Here is a 23,005-nt window from a genome sequence, read left to right on the forward strand (position 1 = left end):
GATACCCTGTATGTGTGATATAATCACTGACTGGAGGGGGAAAGGATGTTATGAAAGTAGAAACTAAATTAAGTCTCTCATGATTTTTTATGTTGTAATATGCGAGCAATATCCACAGGCAACCCCCACGCCGGAAAAAAGAAAAGAAAAAAAAGTTAGATTCTTTAATGTTTAATTATAGATGAACCAACTTACAACATTCAAATGAGAGAGAGAGAGAGAGAGAGAGAGAGAGAGAGTGAGAGAGAGAGAGAGAGAGAGAGAGAGAGAGAGAGAGAGAGAGAGAGAGAGAGAGAGAGAGAGAGAGAGAGAGAGAGAGAGAGAGAGAGGCAAAGAGGAACCGTACATGGAACTGTGAGGATTATGAAAACCAGACACTTGAGGAGACAGATGAAAATGAAACAGCTTCCAGTGGCCTCAATTCACCTAAAGTCAAGGTACAGCTCAAATGATGTCATCCAATATTAAAATATAACACGGCAACATCAAAACAAGTCCTGCACTCAATTCAAGCCAAGAAGATCAGTTGAAGTACCAATAATTGGCCTTATACTATATAAATACTTAAATATTTTAACAAGGGCCTCGTAATATAACTTAAGATAACCGTTCATTTACTTTTTATTAAATACTACTGAAAAAAACTCATAGGCCGTACACCGTGTCTACACCGAACGAGACCGTTGTAGCTCACGCTGCATCGTGCCGCAACAGCTGACACGACAAAGTGCCCTTCGTTTGTCCTTCGTGTCAGTACGTCATAAATAAAACGAGGCATCAGTTTACTGTCGGAGATTTGTTGCTCGCATCACACTGCATCCAGGGAAATAACGTTTTGACAACGTTGTTATCTGTACGTTGTCATTCCGTTTTTAGTTCATCGTTGTCGAGTAAACGTATCCTAATTGTGCTGTAAACATAAGATTCATTCATTCTGAGAATTGGATTCACAAAAAATAAAACGTCATTTGTTCTGTAATTGACCTACATTCACACTAGATTCAGAATCGGTGTTGCGGTGGTGCTAAATAAGTAGTATTGCAGGAAACTCTGTGAGAGTATTTTAACATGGTTAAATTGCTGTGCGCATTGATGGAATAACGGATTATTTTTATTTCCCATTCACCGTCCAATGGTACTTTATTCACCATCTTATGCTGCCTTCACGCCATTCCCATAATTACTAGATGACAACCTGGACATTCTACTTGGAGCTGTTCATGTCCTCATACGTTGCCATTTTAAGTGAGCATTATGTTACCGCGGTCAGGTGGTACAATGCTGCATTCACGCCATGCCATAATTACAGTAATTCCGAAATGACAATATGTGACGTTCAACTCTGATCTCCGACTGGGAATTATGCAACACTTTAAACGGCAAAAATTAATTTGCAGTGGTGAGGTGGTACAAGTCAGAGCTCTCAGAAAATTTCAAGTTTACAAGTTGCAATTACGAGTTCAAGGAGGACGTGAATGCTTTTTACAAGCCAGACTCTTATAATCACGGTAATCCCAATATGATGTGAACGCACCTCTAGTCAGAAGCACTCCGAAAATTCAGTTCACAAGTTAAAATTATGAGTTTTACGAGGACATGAATGCTTTTTACAAGTCGGAATTTTATAATTACGGTAACTCCAACATGGTGTGAACGCACCTCTATTCGTAATGATGCAACAAATAAAATAAAAATCAAACAAGGTTATAAAATGGCAGACCAGATGCCCCTGGCTGATTCTTTCAATAATGAGGTCTGACTGAGAATGAAAAAGAGATTTATCCTGTCTGATGGTGAACTGAGATCTGTGCCTTGACCTGTCCTGTCCCAACTCTCCCGGCTAAGCCCTGAGCTCCCCTTCCGGAAGCTCTTCAGGACTCCACGGAGAGGTGGCACACTCCACTAATAGGCCATAATGTGTGCAATTATCAGCAGAGGGTCGCCCCAGTGCTGATGCGCAGTCTGAGCTGCTTTCATTAAGCTCTCCTGGTTCCCCTCTGCTCCCTCCGAATGGACCGCAATGTGACTGCGAGGCCACTAGACGCTCAGACCCTCGCCATTAAGATGACAATAATAATAAAACCGAGCCATTAGCATAATAAAACCTGCCATTTTGATTTGATGTGTCTTTAATTTGAATAGATGGAGAAAGACTGCGACTGAAGAGCGGTGAGCTTGGGTATTCAGTTTGTTATATGATGCCGATATTCCTCATTAGCCTTCCTAATTCACCAGCTCATTTATTTATATAGAACATTTGCTTAATTGCAACTAAAAGCCAATGAAAATATAAAAGCAGAAGGAAAACGGCAATCCGTTTCCACGCGAACACATTCTTCGAGAGGTTATCCGCTGGATCTTGTTATTAATCTGTCTAAATACTGCCGTCTTTAAACACACAAACAAATTTGCTTTAAGAAACACACCTGTATAAACTTATTTTGAAAAGCTGAAGAATGTTGACTCGCAGCTTCGCAAAAAAAAAGAGGAAGCTGGTTATGATTGGATGAGAAGGAAGCCGGGCCGTGTCAGGTCACCGGCAGAGCTCCAGTCCTGGCTCTGGTGGCAAGAGCAGATGGGGAATTTATGACTGAAAGTACTTCCATGTTTTCCCATCATGCGTGCACTGGCGCTTCCCACAGAGGCTTGCGGGGGGAACGTGAATCGCATGTTAGTGCCTCGTGAAAGATGAGAGAGTGTTGCAGTGATGGGTTTTGAGCGATACCGTAATATATTCCGCTTGCTTAAACTCATGTAACATCGCGCACCGGGGCAGCTTCTTTACATCCCCCGAACCGATGTTCCATTCAGCCTTCTAACGTTACACCCCTCAGGTATAAGGCAGTATATTTTGTAGATCCAAATCACATCTGCGCTTCTTCCAACATACTGCCTTCCCTATCGAGTTCATTTCAGATAAATGAGGTGCATGTTCTGTGCAGTCAGTGCCTCGCAACGAGTACAGCAGAATCTGGGCTCGATATTCACTCTGAACTCATTTGATGACATCCTGGCCACGATCATGTGTTCTTCTGTGCGTTTTTGGCCCACTGTGCCCTTATTGTGTATATTTTATAATATCTTATATTTTGTGAAACTTATTTAAGCTACATTTAATCACATATATATCACCATTCTAAAAATATTCCACAGATACGTTAGATCAGTGGTTCTCACTCTTTAATTGATGACTTTAAATGATTTAAAATGAGACAACAAGCATTAAAGGAACACTCCGACTTTTTTGGGACTTCAGCCTATTCACCTTATCCCCCAGAGTTAGATAAGTCCATACATACCTTTTTCATCTCCGTGCGTGCTATAAGTCTGTTTGACGCACCCACCGCAAGCCTAGCTTAGCACAAAGACTGATGTAAATGGTTGCAGCTAGCATACTAATCCAAATAAGTGACAAAATAACGCAAACATTTTCCTATTTACATGTTGTGATTTGTATAGTCACAGAGTGTACAAAAAACAGTCACATGAGACACTGACATATTTTAACCGTATAAATACTGGGAACTATATTCTCTGAAGGCGAAGCACTGCTACTTGGGCGGAGTGATAACCGCAGCACCTGAGACGCGCTCTGAACGAACTCTCTGCTCCTCACCACGGCGCGTCTCAGGTGCTGCGGTTATCACTCCGCCCAAGTAGCAGTGCTTCGCCTTCAGAGAATATAGTTCCCAGTATTTATACGGTTAAAATATGTCTGTGTCTCATGTGACTTTGTTTTTTGTACACTCTCAGACTTATAGCACGCACGGAGATGAAAAAGGTATGTATGGACTTATCTAACTCTGGGGGATACGGTGAATAGGCTAAAGTCCCAAAAAGTCGGAGTGTTCCTTTAACATGAGCTAAACAAGATTTGTATTATTATTTGGAAGTCAAAAAGGTTGAGATCCAGCTTTATATCATTCATATCACTTCCTACAGTTCAGTAAACGAGGAAGCAAGTCATCCTAATAAGCATAAGCAGCAGTGTCATCAAGTGTCATTGACATACATATTTGTTGTGACGTCTAACGTTTCATGAAGTACTTGTAAATAAATAAAGTACTACATCAATCAAAAGCAAATGCTCTCAAGTTTGTAAAACACTGTACATTTTCCTTTTTCGTAATGCACGGATGCTTGAATGCAACTCTTCATGCTACGCTAAGTGTATATTTGCATCTGTCATCCAATGCCATTAGATGTACATTATATCGAAATGCCTCAGAACTGAGGTACTGTATATAATACAGTAAACAAAACAAAGTAGGCTAATCAAAGCAAAACACAAGACAAAGCAAAACAATACAAGACAAGGCTTGCTTAAATCCACTCATTATGCAATGCTAACGTATATTAGCATCTTTCATCTAATGCCATCAGATGTATACATTACATCAACACTGAGCTATTTTAAAGTTTAATAGTTCTGATTAAATAATATACTGATAGCAATGATAAAAAAATATATACTGTAGAACAAAAAAACAACAACACAAAAAGTACAAACAAAACAAAACAAAAAACCCAAGCAAAAGCACAGTTCTACATCCATGAGATTGTGTGATTGTGCATTAGTGTGCATTTGTATTCTGTGTGTCATGGCATGGGATACAGCTTCCAAATGCACTAGATTAATATATGACTTAGTTTAATTTAAATGATGACACATATACTGGCAACCCACCGCTCCAGGCATGCTTGAATATGTGTCTGTTTTTTCACTTTCTCTCTTTCAGCACAAACCTTTACGCAGTTAGTGTTCCAGACTGCATGTTGCTACACTTTTTGGATAACAACCTGCTGGGACATTACCCAGGAACCAGCGAGAGGCCCCTCAGAGGCTTAAGCTTTTATAGACATGTGAACCTTTGCCTAAAAATAAAACAGTAAGAACCAAATAAATAATGTCTTTAAAACAGCAAAAGAAAGGTGGGGGCTTTCACGTTTTAAAATGAACAGCCATAAATCTAGTAATAACCCAGCATACGAACCGTTATACTGCATATTCAAAGAAAACTGCATCTATTCGTTTTATGGGTCAAGGCTTCATGACAAAATAGAACAGCTATGAGAAGATCCGCGTCAGTCTCGGTTAAGACTTGCACAAGGCTGTCTTTATGGTTTGACTCACCTGCCCATCTCTGGTTTGCTGAGTGAGGGGAATACCACAGTTTCCCTCTGCATACCAGCAACTCGCACCATTCCGATGACACAGCATGAGGAGGAATCTGTGGAAAGCAAACAGGCAATGAAGGGCCAGCAGAGGCATTCCTTTAAACTACAATATATACTAGTGGGTAAGACCTGGTGTGACCAAAAAAATTTCCAACCAGCTTTGTATTAATGTTGGCAGTATATGTAATGTTTACTCGTTCTTCATGTTACCTGAGAAATTTACGTTTATTTGTCCGCAAGGGCTTTCATGAAAAAGGCCGTTTCATTCCAGTTTTCCCCTCCGTTTGGCATGAAAGACAGTGTTCGTGGTCATCCAGTTTGTTGACTACAAACACAGAGGATTTTCTGATTTTTCTTCGCGGCCTACTCTCCATATATACAGCCTTTGCAGCCTTGAGCCACTGACTACAATACTCTGGATTCTTCACTGGAAACTGAAAGAAACTCACTCCCACTTTGAATTCTCTCACCCGGGAACACAATTGACACAATTAAGACTACAAGTTTGCTAAAAAGTATTCCTGCTAAAGCAAGATGGCATTTGACTCTGGTAAGCGCATCCATAGCAGACTGGTGGGTGTGGTCTTGGGTGGCAAGATGCCCAGTGCATTATGGGTGTTGAAGTTGTCCTACTTATTTGGCAAAAGGGAGGACAACAGCTTTGTTCTCTATTTTCTATAGGAAATACTTTTTAGAGAAAAGTAACACCAATTAAAACAAATAAATAAATACAACATCCCTTTTACTTTAGGGTATAGGTAGTAGCCAAGTTTTATTTAAAGTTGATTCTTAGCCAAAAATATGCTCATTAAAGTATAATTACTTCTACCAACTAATCAAGTATTCTCGTAAGCGTAGAATCTGCCATTTATAATACATACGAGCGAGTCGCTCAAATGGCGGAAGCCATGTTGCGCCTCCATCTTGAAAATAGATTAGGCAAAGAGGGACATACCTGGAAATTCAGGCCCCATCCACACTACTGCATTTTCATTTAGAAACAGAGACATTTTGCTTAGTTTGCACCTCCCGTCAAGACTATAACGGCAAAAACGAAGACCTAAAACGGAGAAGTTTAGAAACGCTGCCGACCCCGTTTTGCATCTCCGGAGGGCGTTTTAGTGAAGACGGGTCAAAACGATGACGCAGAGGCTCACGCTCGGCTCTATGATTGGGTGTCATCAGTCATGGCGTATCCTTCCCTGATTCGTCAGCCACCCATCACATGACCCGTCCCCGGAAGAAAACATACAAAAACAGCCTGGACTACGTAACGTTAGTGACTGCAACATAGATAACGAATTACAAGCGTTACTGACTGTGATGTCTTTGCTAGCAGCAGTTGTGCATTCTGCCTTTTACAATACTATAACTGCCTACATGCGCCTGTTTACACTGGCACGCGCCAAGAGAGATCCGTGACTGCCGGCAGATTTGAAAAAATACGCCACCATAGGAGTTAAAACGCCCTCGGAATGGAAGGGGCTAGAAAGTAATATTCAGTCGGTAGTCATATACAATTTCACCGCTAGATGGGAGAAAATCTTACACAATGTAGCTTTAAGTAACCTCTTTAGGTACAAGACAAGCTACTTACAAAACTACTTAAAGAGACAACATTTTTGCTAGTTTACTATGAGATTAAAAAATAGTAGTCTATTACAAAACAGAACCATAAAAACATTGATTTATCTATAAAACCAGACATAATTTGACAAGCAGGCATTTCTGCAACACGGTTAAGCGATGACTCAGTCATCATCAATCAGTCGGTATGTTTGGAATGGCATACTCCCACTCTTACTATTTTTGCAGTATGCAGTATGTATAGTATGCACAGTATGCAAATGTTTTGTATGCATGGAATACTTGAATGGCTTATGTGCAAACATTTAATTCCAGAGCTCACTATATGAGATACCGTATCTCACAATGCAATACTCAACTTGAATTTTCAGTTTCAGTTTCAAGAAGTGGATGTATATGATAATTTTTTTATTAACTTTAAATGGGTTTCCATTGTGTAGCCTATACATATATATTTGTTTTTTTATTATACATGAATCAAACACACAAAAGCTTTCACACTACACTACTTGTTGAAAAACATAGTTTGTTACAGGACGGGCATAAATATCTGCGCTAATATCATAGTTAATGTAATTAGGTTAGTAGCCTTACAATTCTTATATTGTTCTTCTAGTTAGCTGAATATTTACTCAGTGGATGTTTGCTTTCTGGCCTCTTTCCCATGGTTTGTCATAATCTGTATTATCTTCAGTCAATAAATCAATCGATCAATACATAACAAATGTCACGGTGGGTGTTAATGACATGTGGGGCTTAAAACAGATAATGCTATCCAGGAACAGCGATCAATGGTTAGTCATCACACAAGAATGGGTCAACACAACAGTGGACAGCCTCAGTAGATCACCTCTGAGCTTCAACAAACAAAAGCTCTGCAGCTCCATCCAATATCTAATAGCCATTCCCAAGATCCAGACTAAGGGAAACGAGAGCCTTCGGGCTATAAGGTCACACCAGTACAGGCCTGATCATCAGGCACCTTAATTAACAGAGTTGTAACCGTGATCAAGGTCCTTCTGATGCTGCAGTAACAGAGGCAGTAAATGCAAGTGGAAAGCTGAACAGAGCAAAACCCACAACTTCCACCTACTCCGATCAATCCCCATAGATTTTCTGCTTTGGCACACACCTGCATGCTGTCAACAGGACATAAATTTAGTTTGCTCTCTCTTTACTCCTCGGCTCTGTCGCGGTTCTCCATTCATCCGTGTTTTACAGTATTGTGAATGGAGTGCTGCAGCATTTCTGCAATGGGTTTCATTTGCCTTTTATTTTTCTCTTGGCAGAATATCAATGAGAGAAGTGAAGTCTATTGACTGCTCTGTCTTAATTGTCTTACAAGCTTCGGGATATGCATTTTCCAGATATTGTCAAGAATATTTGCGCAACACAGATTTTCCAAGATACCAAAGCCTTCCCCAAATATGTGTGTGTGTGTGTGTGTGTGTGTGTGTGTGTGTGTGTGTGTGTGTGTGTGTGTGTGTGTTTATATATTGCTCACCAGTAAAAACATCTTACCATGATTAAAACAACATATATCAGTGAATCTTAACTCTTTCCCCGCCATTGACGGAAATTTCTGGCTTTCCGTGTTTTCACTGATATACAGTAGGGGGCGCTATGACACTTCTTCTGAAAGAATACTAAATCTTCTGATCAAAACACGGGCGAAAAACAAGCAGAAACAAACGGTATCATATATAAGCAGATGTATATGTTAAAATAATGCCATCATCAATATTAAACCAAAGCCTGATACCGAATGAAATGTCCTCGACCCAGGACAAGCTAGGACTGTGAAGTTTTGGGGGTGATGATGGCAATCTACTCCATCTATGTTTTGGTCATAGTTATGAATCTGATCCATACGTAGTATTTTACAAAAACTCGATTTTCTCAGCCTTTTGCTTAAAATGTAGCTTTTTTGTAATTTAAAGTTTTTTTTATATTTTTTTATATTTAAGTGTTGATAAAAAAGGAATGCATGAAGCTAGAATAATGTTTTTTTTTTTTGTTGTTAAAAGCAGAGGGTCTGTTCATTCTGTTGACATATTAAATGTTCAAATAATACAACAAAATATTCTAAGGGCCATGAAACCTTTGTGAAAAATGTATCAAAAATGCTGGCGGTGGTTCGTAACGTAGCAGGGAAAGTTAGCAGGGAGTTAGTTAACTAACTAAAGTTAGTTAAATAGTTTTTTAATATATAGATAAATAATAACATTTTCTAATAGCCTTTTATTTATTTTAAATATAACTAAATTCAATGAGATTTCTGTTTGGTAAACTAAAACACATATAGGCTAAATGTATCTAATTAAACTAATATATACAAGTAATAAAACATAATCATTGAAATAATATACAATACTTTAGTAGTTCGGTTAGTATTAAAACAAGGGGAAAATCAGTTTGTTATTTTAAGGATGTTTATGAAAGTCAATATTTAATTTTAACTTTGTGTCAGAAAAGGCCACATTTGTGTCAATTCTTATTTCTCCTAAAGAATTGTAGCAGGCTCGTCTTCTTTACTGTTGTTTTGCTCCAAGGTCAGTCGTTATATCCGTGACATCTTCTCAGGACTACAGTAGTAGATCATCGTGTGTCCGTAGCAGAAGAACGACTCCCTGCCACTGTTATGATTTGCATCAAGCATCATTTCAAACCTAGAGCACTTGTATTCCCATAAATTCCCAGCCCATTGATCCATAGTGATCCCGAGCTGGTTCCTGGGGCAGAGCTGTGACTCGTTAGAAGAGTACCGTATTAGCCTGGTGAGTGTGAAATCTATTCACTTCCCCAGTGCTTTATTTGCCCCTCCTTTAGCCGGTTTCCTGCTCTTCTTATTCAGCCTTGTTTACCTGGCAAGCAGAGTGTGACAAAAGGAAATTCCCACAGCCTGAGGTGGGCTCCGAGGGGGAGGAGCGGGGCATTACTCAAGGCTGATGTGGACTTCCTGCCCCTTCCCCTGCCCCTGTGGTTTAATTATCATGTGCATCCTTGTGGAGATTAAATAATGGAGACTCATGGCCTGGTGCTCCGAACCGACACGATGCAAGGGTTGCTAGAATTTGACAATGTTCAATAGTTGTGCGGTTTTGCTTAAAGGCACGGTTCACCCAACAATTCTGTCATTGTTTACTCACCCTTGTGACTTTCTTTCCTCTGTCCTCCATTTCATAACATAGCAGTAATATTGGACCCCATTGACTTCTATTTGAGACATTTCTCAAAATGTGTTGCTTTGTACATAAAGGTTTGGAATGACATGAGGGTGAGTAAATAAAGACAGATTTTTCATTTTTTGGGGTCAAATATCCATTTAATGCCAGTAAACACTTTTTTTTTCAAAACCGCTAGACAGAGAACCAAGTACGAGGACACTGTGTTATTTTAAAGTACTGTTTTAAAACAAGCTAATCATTTTCAGGCTACACATGCTTTGTTCTTCAAAGATGAACTAGCGAATGATGAAACTAAGGAATGAAAAACAAATACTGTGCCTTCTCAAACCGTCTGGTGCAAATTTGGAGAATTTACCCATAGCTATCTGGGATCGGCGCAGGAGAGCAGAGGTTAAATTATGGTATGGATTTCTCTGGGGCAAATCACCTACTAATCCCATTTCGTTGCACGGGTCACTCCTTCCAGAGATCTATGCTGAAGATTACCTGAATATCTGACATGCTTTGCATGCAACATTCAAAAACTTATTGAACCAATTAACTCTGCATGGCAGTAATGAATAAAGAGCTAGAAGTCTAATTACATATTTAGAGTGTTTTTTTTTCTTTCTTTCTCTAATTCTTTATTATTTGACTGATCACCCTGTGAAAACTGGGATTTGCTTTCTGCATGACAGGGACTGCACTACGTGATTCCGGAGTAAATGACTTATGCATCAAACTGCCTTGAAAGGCACAAAACTGTTGCATCTCCACCTTTGTAGTTCTCACAGGAAATAATAAATCACACTTTGGGATGGACTGCTTATGGAAGTCACTCAATAATGTGAGTCTGGCTTGTGGGATTAAATGCCGATGTACATTTTGAAAGGAATAATTCATTCTAAAATAATGAAAAAAAGCATTCGGCCCAATAATAATGTTATCAGCTGCCAGATTAATAAACTCCATTTCAGGCAATAAACGTCACAGGATACTGGCGGAAACTGATATAGCTCGGCATGATGTGCGCTAGTGAGACATCACAAGACTGAACCTGTCACTCAAATCCTCAAAACCTGTTCTATAGAGTTTGAGGTTTTAAACTATAAAGCATACAATCCAATTTCCTTATCCCACTACCTCTACGACAGCAGTAGTTATGAAGTCCATACGATTGTGGCTATACATTGGAGCCCAGACACAAGGATCCACAGACGATTGTATTTAAAAAAGCAGTTTGAACAAAACTCTCGGACTCTAGTATGTTAATGAATAGACTTTCCTGGCAACCCCAGACAAAGTCAGGGTTCACAAAACCTTAATTTCCTCCCATTAATACAGCTCAGAGACAGGCCTTTACCGAGCGTGGGTGCAGGCAGGGTAAAAGGTGAAGGAAACGCTCTGTTGAACCTCGGAGCTGATCAAAGCGAATGTCACATGAGCCTCTGAGTCGAGGGAAGACTCTCTGCGCTCGCAGTTCATAACCGAAGCATATTCAGAGTGTGTATGACTAAATCCAGGTCAGTTGTCTGGAATGGAAAAGGTGCTCAGTTGACCATATCTAAAGCACACTGCTCAGAAGAAATGAGTCTAACCATATAAGAAGAATCAGGCATTAGTGGTCAGGGGCGTAGGAGTGATCTGAAAAAGTGGGAGAGAGACATTAGAAACCTTATCAGCGTGACCTATGAATATTAATTAGGTGATGTAACATTCACTCAAGTTTTTATAGGTGGGGAAACCCTAACATCTGGTGACCCCGGTGCCCTGGTCGAGAATGTTGCTTTTTTTCAGGGTACTGGCCACTGACTAGAGGGAAGTAAAAAAATAAATACTTTCACACTTTTCTGTGGATAAAGTAACAAAGATTCGTAAAAAAATACTGTATAATTGCGTGGCCCCTAATGGGACATGGTGATGGGGAAAAAATGAGATGGGAGGGAAAATATATATTTCAATACTTTTGCGTTCTGTCGCAGAAGTTTTGCATTCCCCCAAAAAACGTTGAGTTCCCCTGCAAACCTTTTGAGCTTGCGAGGGAAAGCAAAGGTTTTGTGAGCAAACAGAAAGTTTCTCAGGGAAAAGCAAAACTTTTGAGTGAGAACGCAAAAGCATTGAAATATATTCTTCTTTCCCATGTCATATTTTTTTCCATCACTATGTCCCTTTAGGGGCTCTGTAAATTATTGTTGCTTGACCACCATATCACTCCATTTAAGTGAATTTTTTTATTTACTGTCCGATTTAAAAATGTTGCTAGTGTATGCATGTATGTATGTATGTATGTATGGATGGATGGATGGATGGAGTGATGGACAACTGCTTTCATAATGTAGGTTATTTAAAATTTTATACTGAAAAAAAAATGATGGGGGGGATGGAGGGATGGATGGATGGATGGATGGATGGATGATGGATGGGTGGATGGATGGATGGATGGATGGATGGATGGACAATTGCACACAATGTAGGAGATTTAAAATATGATCTATGTATGTATGCATGAATGGATGGATGAAAAACTGTTGCTTTCATAATGTAGGTTATTTAAAATTTTATACTGAAAAAAAAATGATGGGAGGGATGGATGGATGGACGGACAATTGCACACAATGTATGATATTTAAAATATGAGGTATGTATGCATGGATGGATGGATGGAAAATTGTTGCTTTTATAATGTAGGTTATTTAAATGTTATTCTGAAAAAATATGGAGGGATGGATGGATGGATGGATGGAGGAATGGATGGATGGATGGATGGATGGATGGATGGATGGATGGATGGATGGATGGATGGATGGATGGATGGATGGATGGATGGATGGATGGATGGATGGATGGATGGATGGACAATTGTTTCATTCACAATGTAGGTTATTTAAAATTTTATACCGGTAAAAATGATGGATGGATGGATGGATGGATGGATGGATGGATGGATGGACGGAAAGACGGACGGACGGACGGAGATACTGTATGGATGAAAACAGAAATTAAAAATGACAGTAAATGTGACTGTATTAATACATCATTCATGATTTTAATTGCTTGTAATGAACTTGAGTTCAATTAGAAGGAGAGTAAAATCTATATATGGTGATCAACTGCGAGCTGCATGGAGAGGAAGTGAGTGTGGAAGTGATCATGCAGGGCTACTGCTGGACATTAATGGGCACGCATGCTGCTTCTCTCCTGCAGGTTGATTGTGTATTGAACGATCAGCCGCTGCTACTCAAAGCTTAAGCTGATTGCTAATTAGCCTGTGTCTGCACAAAGGAAATGCATTTCCTGCCAATGTATGATCTACTCAGATGGATATATCCGTATTAAATGGCTTTGTCTTAGAGATGTATTAAGTGAGAATAGAAGTCTGGCCTCAGGACAAAATGTTATTGCTGAGTCAGGGATTTCCTAAAGAAAGAAAGAAAGAAAGAAAGAAAGAAAGAAAGAAAGAAAGAAAGAAAGAAAGAAAGAAAGAAAGAAAGAAAGAATATGACTTTAACAGACAGATAGACGCTGGGATAGATAGATGGAATGAGAGGTAATTAAAATCTAAAAAAAGAAAACACTTTGTAGAGCAGCAGAGGTATTTCTGTTCCACCAACTCTCTGTACAGTGATCAGTATTGACATTACCATTAGGCCCATCGCCATAATGAGCCTTAGGATGAAGAATATCCTTAGAGGTATTAGACAAACTTTTAAAGAACTACACTATCACAGTACATGGACATATTTTTCCCCATCACCATCACAGTACATGGACATATTTTTCCCCATCACCATCTTCCTTATGGTGTTACCTTAGAACTAAGTAGCAATAAAGCAAAAATAGATATTGAAAACTTGAACACATCTCTTTAAAGATGAGTATGTTTTTAATATCAAAATGAAAATTAATTTTGATATTTATTTGTTGGGCATTAAGTCAAACATGTTAGGATTATACAACTGTCCTGATATCATAAACTGTCATTTTAAATGTGTGGTTGAGTATGATTTCACTTTTCTATCTTTAGTTAGTGTGTAATGTTGCTGTTTGAGCATAAACAACATCTGCAAAGTTGCAAAGCTCAAAGTTCAAAGCAAAGGAAGATATTTGCTTTTAAAGAAAAGGACTACAACAAACGGCTGGTAGGGACTACACGACATTCCTCCCGGGTTAGTGACATCACCAACGAGGAAAAGTTGTTGTATAAGAGTACATTTGTGAGTCAGCTCAAACTTTAGCATCCGTCTTTTCACATGCAATAGAAAGTCACTCTGTGTGCATCTCACAACAGTTCCTATACGAGCGATTTATAGATTACCATGACAGAATATCCTAATTGAAGATAGTTAACTCCACATCAGACACATAAATGAATCAACTAACCTTTCAGAGACGTCCTGATGCATTCTACATGTTGTCACTTCTTCTTGAGTCTCTCCATCTTTGTCTGACTCTGTTTTAACATTAAAGGCAGAACAGTTTCTGTCATTTTAGTGTGTCTGCGTGAGGTAATCGCAGCTGCTAACACACAAGCTCTTGAAACCCCGCCCTCTGCAGCAGCTCATTTGCATTTAAAGGGCCAGGCACAAAGCGGTGCGTTTTTGCAAACCCTCAAAAAGTGACAACTTTAACATGCTATATAAAAATATCTGTGGGGTATTTTGTGCTAAAACTTCACACACACTCTGGGGACATCAGAGATTTATTTTACATCTTGTGAAAAGGGCATTTTACCACCCCTTTAAGTAAAATGTAAGAAAACGGTGGTCTAATCTGTTATTATAATTTCTTAAAACACAAACATACAAATTTAAAATTTGATATCAGATAGGACCCATGCAGACCCTTCTGACTGTGTCTCAGTGTCAGTAAGTCTCTTAAAATAATACATAATTTGACCTTTTTATGGCTAGGCAAGGTGAGCTCAGGTTGTAGACTGTCATTTATTGCGACTGACAAAAAACTTTTATGAATTAATAAATCGTGATACTTGTAAAACAAACTTTTCACCTTGAAAAATATTTATTTATAACTTTTTTTGGGAAAACAATTAAGATGTGTAAACATGTTTTCAAGTTTGAAGTAAAATTTTATACATTTTGGTTACACCACATTATATATATATTATGTATTAGGCTATATTACATTATGTAAGAGTCATTAAATTGAAACTTTTCTTAAGATTTTCAAAACCATATGAAATCAACATGAATACAAAAAGTACATTTCTAAGAACTTTGCAGATATTTTAAACTACTTTTTTTCTTCTTCTTTTTTTATCCCTTTTATTTTTTTTTTATTCAAGACTTATTTTCCCTTATCCATCTGTGTCAGATACTTGTAGCTGACAATTTCACTTTGAAAGTGTCGCGAAACATGCACGAAGCAACGTAATATCATTATGCAGAAATGTCAATTTCCAATGAGCCTGGGTTGCTCTCACATATGTCACTGACCCACCCAAACTCAGCTAACCTCTAACAACACAAGAAGTCTGCAGTTATTCTAGTAGTCAGTCAAGTTGTTGCAGCGAAATGTTATATTTTCATATACAAGTATTGGACTGTCTCAAAGGTCAGTGGAAAGTGCTTACGATGGGCCTCAGACATGCTCAAATCTGTACCGACTGACTGAAAGTCCACTCCAGCTGCATGCACTGCATTTGCTGAGGAAGCAAGGTGCAATTCTCAGATGGCCACAGTGTGGATCAAAGAAAAACAGCAGACCTTGAAACTCACATGCAGGCCCTTGGCTGAGGAAGTCATCCATGCATTGTGATCTATTTCAGTTACTGAAAACCTGTGGGATTAGCCCCTCGAAACTGCCTATGAACATAGAAAACAGCAAGAGTTAAACAAAAATAGGCCTTTATTTGAATTATTATCTGGAAATAACCACATCTAGCACTGTCAGTGAGCAGATCTTCCTTTCAGTTGCAAAACATGCCGGAAAGCTGTGAATGACCGATAAAAAAACAAACAAACATGGTACCCATCTGCCTCATAGGATTCAACATGACATCCAGAAAACCTGAGTCGGCCAACCACACATATACAATAAATAGTCATATGAGAACTCTGCATAATGTTTCATACATACGCAGGCACATCACAAGCTAACACACAGAACCGCACGCAAACAACAATCATTTCAGATCAAACACTTGCATATACAGCAAAAAAAAGTTCAGATATCCAAACTTAAACTATTCAGTTTCAACTAAACTGATCAGGGTAATTGTGTGCTGGTTTTAATTTAAAGCACTCTGTCAGTATATATAGCACCAAAGAACCGTAAGTAAAAATAGCAGGCATCTTGCATTCATTAAGCTTGTTTGTACTGCAGTGCAAGTTCGTCTTTTAAGTGTAAGTCCCATAACTCACTCGTCTAAATTACAGCTGAAAAAGCAAGTAATTATTATTCGCACTTGAAAAGTATAAGAGCGGTTTGTAACATCGCATATTTTTCTATTTGCCGAGCTTGAGAAAAACAAATGTTTTGTTTAGTGTTTGCATGCATTTCTTTCTTTACAAAAAAAACCCCCAACAACTCTCATTACACAGGCCGCTTTGGTGGAGTCTCTGGCAGACAGATGCCACAGCAGACTTTGACATCTTTGGCACCTTCTTCATAATGGGGGCAAAACATCCCCTACATTTTTTTCTCTCTCTCACATGGCATCACATACATTCTCACTGAAATTTGCCATCGGACTGTTTAAACTGGTTTTGCTTCATGGCTCAGATTTTAAATCAAGTGTAAATACAGTACCAAAAATTGACTAATACTACACTCTAAAAATGCTGGGTTGTTTCAACCCATGTTTGGGTCAAATGTGGACAAACCCAACCATTGGTTTAATTTTTTTATTTAATTTTAAACCAAACAGTGGGATTTGTCCATATTTGACCCAAACATGGGTTGAAACAACCCAGCATGTTTTAGAGAGTAAAGTTAAAATGTGTTAATTTGTTATAATGATAAATTATTCAATATTACATTTCAATTTAATATATTTCACATGTAGTAAATTGTCATCATTAAAAATTTTAAATATATATATTTAAAGGGGCTATATGTAGTATTCACTTTAGAATTAACTTTGTTATTAGCGACACCGGTGGCCGTTGTGAACTGCAGCAAGCAACTGTTTGGTACACTAGCATTCAAACAGTTTGTATTAGCATTAATTTCATGTGTCATAATGGAAGAGAGGCTCTCGCGAGCACATGTACTTTAACCGTCAAGTCCTTTGGATTTTTTGGGCAAAACCGGCCTGAGTCCTTAACATAGAAACACATAAAAATCAGTCTTCAGGTTTTCATAGACAATCTAGGAAGTCGGGGAAGGTCTACTTTTTAAAGTTTCGTTATAAGCTGTCCTGACAATACAAAAAGGCGATACATGATACATGTTTGTACATTTAGTCCTATAAATACAGGACAATAAAGTTTCAATAGAAATTACATTAAAGTATATTTTAGTTTACCATAAAGGCTTGTCAGTACGTTCCTACTCAAGTGGCTCAACAAAAGCACTCAACAAAAGCACACAATAGATATAACCTTGCAATTGCAAGAACATAGTCAGAATTATGAGATGTAAGTTTGCAATTTTGAGAAAATAGGTAAATTCTGATTTCCCCCCCCCCCCCCCCCAGAAATGTGACAGAAACGTGCAATTGTGACTTATAAACTTATACAGTTTCTCTGAATTGCAAGTTTATATTTTGCAATTTTCAGAAAAAAAGTCAGAATTGCAAGATGTGAAAAGTTGCAATTACCTATTTTTTATTTTTTTATTCAGTGTCGGAAACAAGCTTCCATATTCTTAAGTTGATTGCATTTGAAATACATTTTAGCTGTAACATGCAATTAAGTGTCCAAAAACATTTAGTTCACACCCAAGTATATTCCTTCAAAATATATATTTTCCGTAATTAGTTTTCTATGTATTTTACATAGAAAACTAATTATTTTAACATAGTTATTTTAAACTAATTATTTTAACATAGCACACTTTAAGTATGCTAAAGTGTACTTATTTGTCACAAGAGATGGCGAACAAAAAGACAACTGAAGTACTAATGAAATTGCATATAAAGATTAGGCTAATTGTAAATGCTAAAGTGCGCTTTTTTCACAAGGGAAGTTACATTTTATTATTTGCATTTAGCATTTTTTAGTTTGTTTTGTATTTAGCGTTGATTATGATCACGATCAACACCACTGATTTAGCTGTTTCAAAACTTGTCTAAGATGTTAAGCACTTTGCTATTACAGCTATTGCTAGACTGATTGCAATTTTTGAAAATCTTCATTCACCTTAAAGGTATGCTCATGTAAAAAATACAATATAAAATCATCATAAAATGGCTTTCATGGAAACATAAACAAAGAGAAACAAGGGAGGGATCACGGTCAATAATACCTATTCAAAATTCAGACCAGCAGCATTCAAGTCCAGCAGCAAAATAGAAATTGATTTCACGTGTGGATTGAGCAAAGCAAGATGAGTTTGTATTAAGAAATTATTAAGCTCTTCAACCTTTATTCAAAGCATATGGAGGCTGGAGATGTGATTTACCACTAACGTTCGTGTCTTAACTTGAAGTTGTAAATCAATCAGATCTCCAGGTGAGACAACCTATTTTTCACACTTGTAATGATCTGTGAATCAACACTGTAACTGAGCATATGACTTTTCTGCTCTTTCTTTTCATCTTCCTTTCATACATTCATGTGATCATATAAAAACAGAGATATTTGTGGCCTCCCGCCTGTTCTCTGACTGGGAATATTGTGGGATAGAGCTTCAGTGACTAGCCCTTCCCTCTTTGTTATATTTATGCAGTACTTTTTAGCCTGTTACTCTTTCCTAACCAACAACCCGAGGAAATTTATATTGCTTAGATGTCGCTCTTTTATAGCTAAAGGAGATTCCAACGCTATCTCACGACCAATTCGTACGAATTTGTACGATTTGTCTAAACCCACGTGATGGGTAGGTTTAGAGGCATTTAGGTCATTCGTACGAATTCATACGAATTTGGCAACTCGTAAAATATGTACGATTTAGCAAAAGTTGTACAAATTCGTACGAGTGAGGTCGTATGAATTGGTACAAATTAGCCACCTCGTAAAATTCATACGAATTGCCATGAGATCGGGTTGGAAATTCTTTAATTGAGTTTTCAGTTGTTTAAGTATCAACTTTACCCCAGATTTGTTTTTCTATAATTACTTAGAAAACAAAAATATACACAAATAAAACTATTATTGCAACTGCAACATTATTTCTCGCGATTGCAACTTTATCTGAGGCAGAAACAGTTTCAGAATTAAAAGTTTAGAAAACAATGTGTTTTCTAGAGATTTCCTTAGTGAACTACATCTATCCATTAAAAATTGTATATCATTTGTTACTAATCTATATAATGTGGTGAACCCTGACCTTTATGGGGTCTCCACTTTAAAATGCATATTTAGGGGGTGATCAATAAGATACACAAAGTGCCTACAGGCACTGCTTGCAAATCAGATTCTTTACTATAATGGCCCTTCGGGTCTATTTCTGTTATTCAATAAAAACACTCTATGAGTGACTTGTTTTTATGGGTAATTGCTTGTTTGACATTGTATTTTACAAATTTTCCTCTGTCCGAAACCACCCTCTTTGCCCTTGGACTAAACATTGGATGGAAGCCCAATAAACATTGATTTTTACTGAGGTGTGTGGCAAACTATCGATTTCTTCAACTAAAGGCCGTTAAGCCAAACAGTAATCGCAAAACTCACCAAAATAGTTGATCTTTTCATGCCATTATTTGTTCATTTCTTTTTCGCTTGCTGGGTAAACGGAAAGCCGATGTGAGTTCGCTCAGAGGATTGTGGCACTGAAAGAGCCTCTTACACACATTTTAGTGACCTATTAAGAGCCTTATGGAGCCTGTCCACATGCCCGTAATCTCAGATATCCTCTTAAAAATGGAATTGATTGGATGAATTGATCTTTCCAGAAGCTGGAAGACACAGTCCCGTAATTATCTCATATAAATCTCTCGAGTCTCTACAGAAGTACAGATGACTGATGTTCTAAAATTGAGGTAACATAGTTCACATCAACGTTTTAATGAGTGACTTAATATTGCTATTTCTATTATTCAGAAATAAAAGAAAATGTATAACATTTTGCAGACAGCCAGTAACTGTGTGATGCCTGTGGGCTTTGAAAGGACAATTCAGGGTCAACAGCATCTACTAAGTCAAATCTGCTAAAACACAGATTCAGTTCATTTTGCTCGCCCTACATTTCCATGGTGCATGACAGGCCACCCTGTGAGCTGAAGGCAATGATTCATTTCCCAGAATTCCTTTAGGTTGCTCTGTAGCTTGCTCTCAAGTTACCTTGTGGTTTGCGCCATACTTGATCAAATATGTTAACCCCTTCTGTACATGTGCCACTATATCTGCCTCTTCAAATTGTTTCTTATTTGTCATTCGCCATTGGTGCGGCATTCGTTTGACGGGAGGCAAATCTTCCATATGGTGGCTCGTCGTTTGTTCTGTGTGTAGATCCGGTGTATGGTGAATTTGTAGAAGGCTAGTGTTTCAAACAGACGTTAGCTGTGACATACATGTAAACAAAAAATGTTTAATGTGAGACTACATACGTAGTTCTGTTTCTACAGGCAGAAATGGTACATTATGAAAAAGAGAAAAAGTTTTCTCAGAACAGAACACAAAATGACTAATTTTATCCAGCTTTAACCAGTTTGGCACAGACTACCCAACATTGGGTTACATTGAACCAGTGCTGGGTAGGAGTGTAAGGGAGTTCATCATTTGAATCGTCTTTAAAAACTTACCCAGTAGCTGAGTTATACGCAAAACTATCCAGAACCTGGTTAAAAATGATCAAATATAACTCAAACAATGACCCAAAAATGCTTCATTTGGGTTTGAAAAATACCCTAGTGTAGTTCCTTTCACACACGTATATTCACCTGCAATAGATTTAGCATTTAGCTTTTAGCAACAACAAATTAAGTACATTCTGCAAGCAAATCATGTTTGCAACACGAGGATATACTCTTTTGATTTGGACCAGTAAGCAACCACCTAGAAACCACCCAAAGCTACTCTGCCGGTGTACTGTATTTCACATAGAATTCAAATTTGGACACATGTATTTTCATCTGCGGTAGACTTGACATTTAGCTCTGACCAGCATCAAATTGAAGTAAATTCCGTTGGCATTACATTAGTTTCCAGTATTTCCAGTTCATTAAAGTCCTACCTCAATAGTTCTCATCCTGCCTTTATTTTTGCGTGTTCATGTGTGTGTATTTGTGTTTATGTCTGTGTGAGTGTGGTGACCCTAAAGCAGCTGTGCACCTTGGATTACAGCCTGGCTATTACTCAGCTGTGCCCTTGGATTAGGATTGGACATTACTCAGTACTGGAATTTACATGACAGTGAAACTCACAGGCGGCTTTAGAGTCACCACTGTTTACACTCGGACAGAAAGTCAGATTCCCTCCCTCTGACAGATGGCCTCACGACCACAACGTGCAGTGTTTGGAATAAGCTCAGGGGCTCAGGAGGTCTATGACACTATAGAGTGCAACAGTTCCAGCCCACTTTTTCCGCCCAGTATTTTTCCCATTTTTTTTTTCCATAGGGACTTCGAAAAAATTCTTCAAAAACGCGCTATAAGACATGAACCAAAACAACCAGCTACATGGTGAATAACAACTTTAAATTGTTGATTTGTAGCCAAAAAGTATTTGAAAATCTGCCAAAAAACAAAAGGTGTATGCAGAGGTTAGAGGATAGGTAGAATCTGAGAGACCTACTGAAGAGTTACATAAACAGGAGCTGAAAAACAGCAATTCTAGAGCTTTGGTCTGGTTTTCATTAAGAGGCTCTTGATTGTTCGATTTTGAGGTTGAAAGTCTGAGAGAAGTCTTGATGGGCAGCAGCAGATTTAGCATTTTAAAGTAAACAGAGAGTGAAAAGGACCAGCTGCTAGTTAGAATTAGCCTTGCGATCAGCCTGCAAGTACTTAGCGAGAAACACACACACCTACACACACAAACACATGCAGAGGGGAGGAAAATGTGTCCTGACCCCTCCTGACCCAAGATACAAAGCCTGTGAGGCCCTGAAGGCACAGAATTAATTGCTGCCCACAAACCCTTATACTTTACATGTCAGGAAGAAACCTTACGCTGGTAAAAGAACCAGAGTGGAGGGCGAGAAATGGATTCATTTCATCATTATAAATAAATCTGACACCAGGCTCTCAAATGTGAATCATATAAACAGGTGAATTTATAAATCTTTTCACCCGACGTATAAAGGGAAACATTGTTCCCCGACCGACGTTCCTGTTGTGTTTACCTTGAAACCTCAGGATCGGAGTGCTACATTCATTGAACACAGAAAATTACCCTCTTGTTGTGTACACATTTGGTATCGCACGAAAGAATCTAAGGAAAAACATTATCTCCACTCTTTCTATTTCATTCCCATGAAATAAGAATGAAATCGCACACTTGTGTGATTAGGAGACTAAAGAAAAAGAGGAAGGATCTTATCTGGGAAATATCTGTTTTGTTTTCTAGTCACTAAATCACACTGTGTTCCATTAGATAAGGAGGTAAAGGATTCAAGCCAGGCTAGAAACACTTTGCTCAGACCGAACCAGACTTTTGCAGTGCAAATTATGTCGGTGTAGGGGAATTATTTAGCAAGCCGCAATCAATAGTGGTTAAGATGCTGAGAGGCTGTCTCTGAATGAGGGGACAGGTAGACATCAATAGCAGTGTAATGGTCTGCGCAGCATGGGATATACACAAATGTCATGGCTTTGGACTGTGACGTCACCCAATCAATACGCCACCGCACAGAATCCAGAAGATACAATCTGTTTGACTGCTGGTGGCAATAAACTGAAGATTAACCTTTTCATCCAAACAGAGTCCTCAAGAACATTAAAGGGCATGTTCTGCTTTGTGCTAATTAACAGGGAAGTTGTCACATTTTTTGACATTCAATGAAAAAACGGAAAA

The 23,005-nt window shown here is 38.3% G+C and overlaps 1 long non-coding RNA gene across 1 annotated transcript; it reads right to left on the reverse strand.

Moving 5' to 3' along the window:
* Positions 1 to 3,855: 3,855 nt before the first annotated feature.
* Positions 3,856 to 5,789, reverse strand: LOC307009334. The gene is made up of 3 exons (XR_013799993.1): positions 5,389 to 5,789; positions 5,135 to 5,231; positions 3,856 to 4,875 (listed from the first exon to the last, which is right to left on the reverse strand). It is a non-coding gene; the product is annotated as an uncharacterized lncRNA (long non-coding RNA).
* Positions 5,790 to 23,005: the final 17,216 nt, after the last annotated feature.

The sequence above is a fragment of the Phoxinus phoxinus genome (genome assembly GCF_949152265.1).
Source record: "Phoxinus phoxinus genome assembly, chromosome: 13".
NCBI lineage: Eukaryota > Metazoa > Chordata > Actinopteri > Cypriniformes > Leuciscidae > Phoxinus > Phoxinus phoxinus.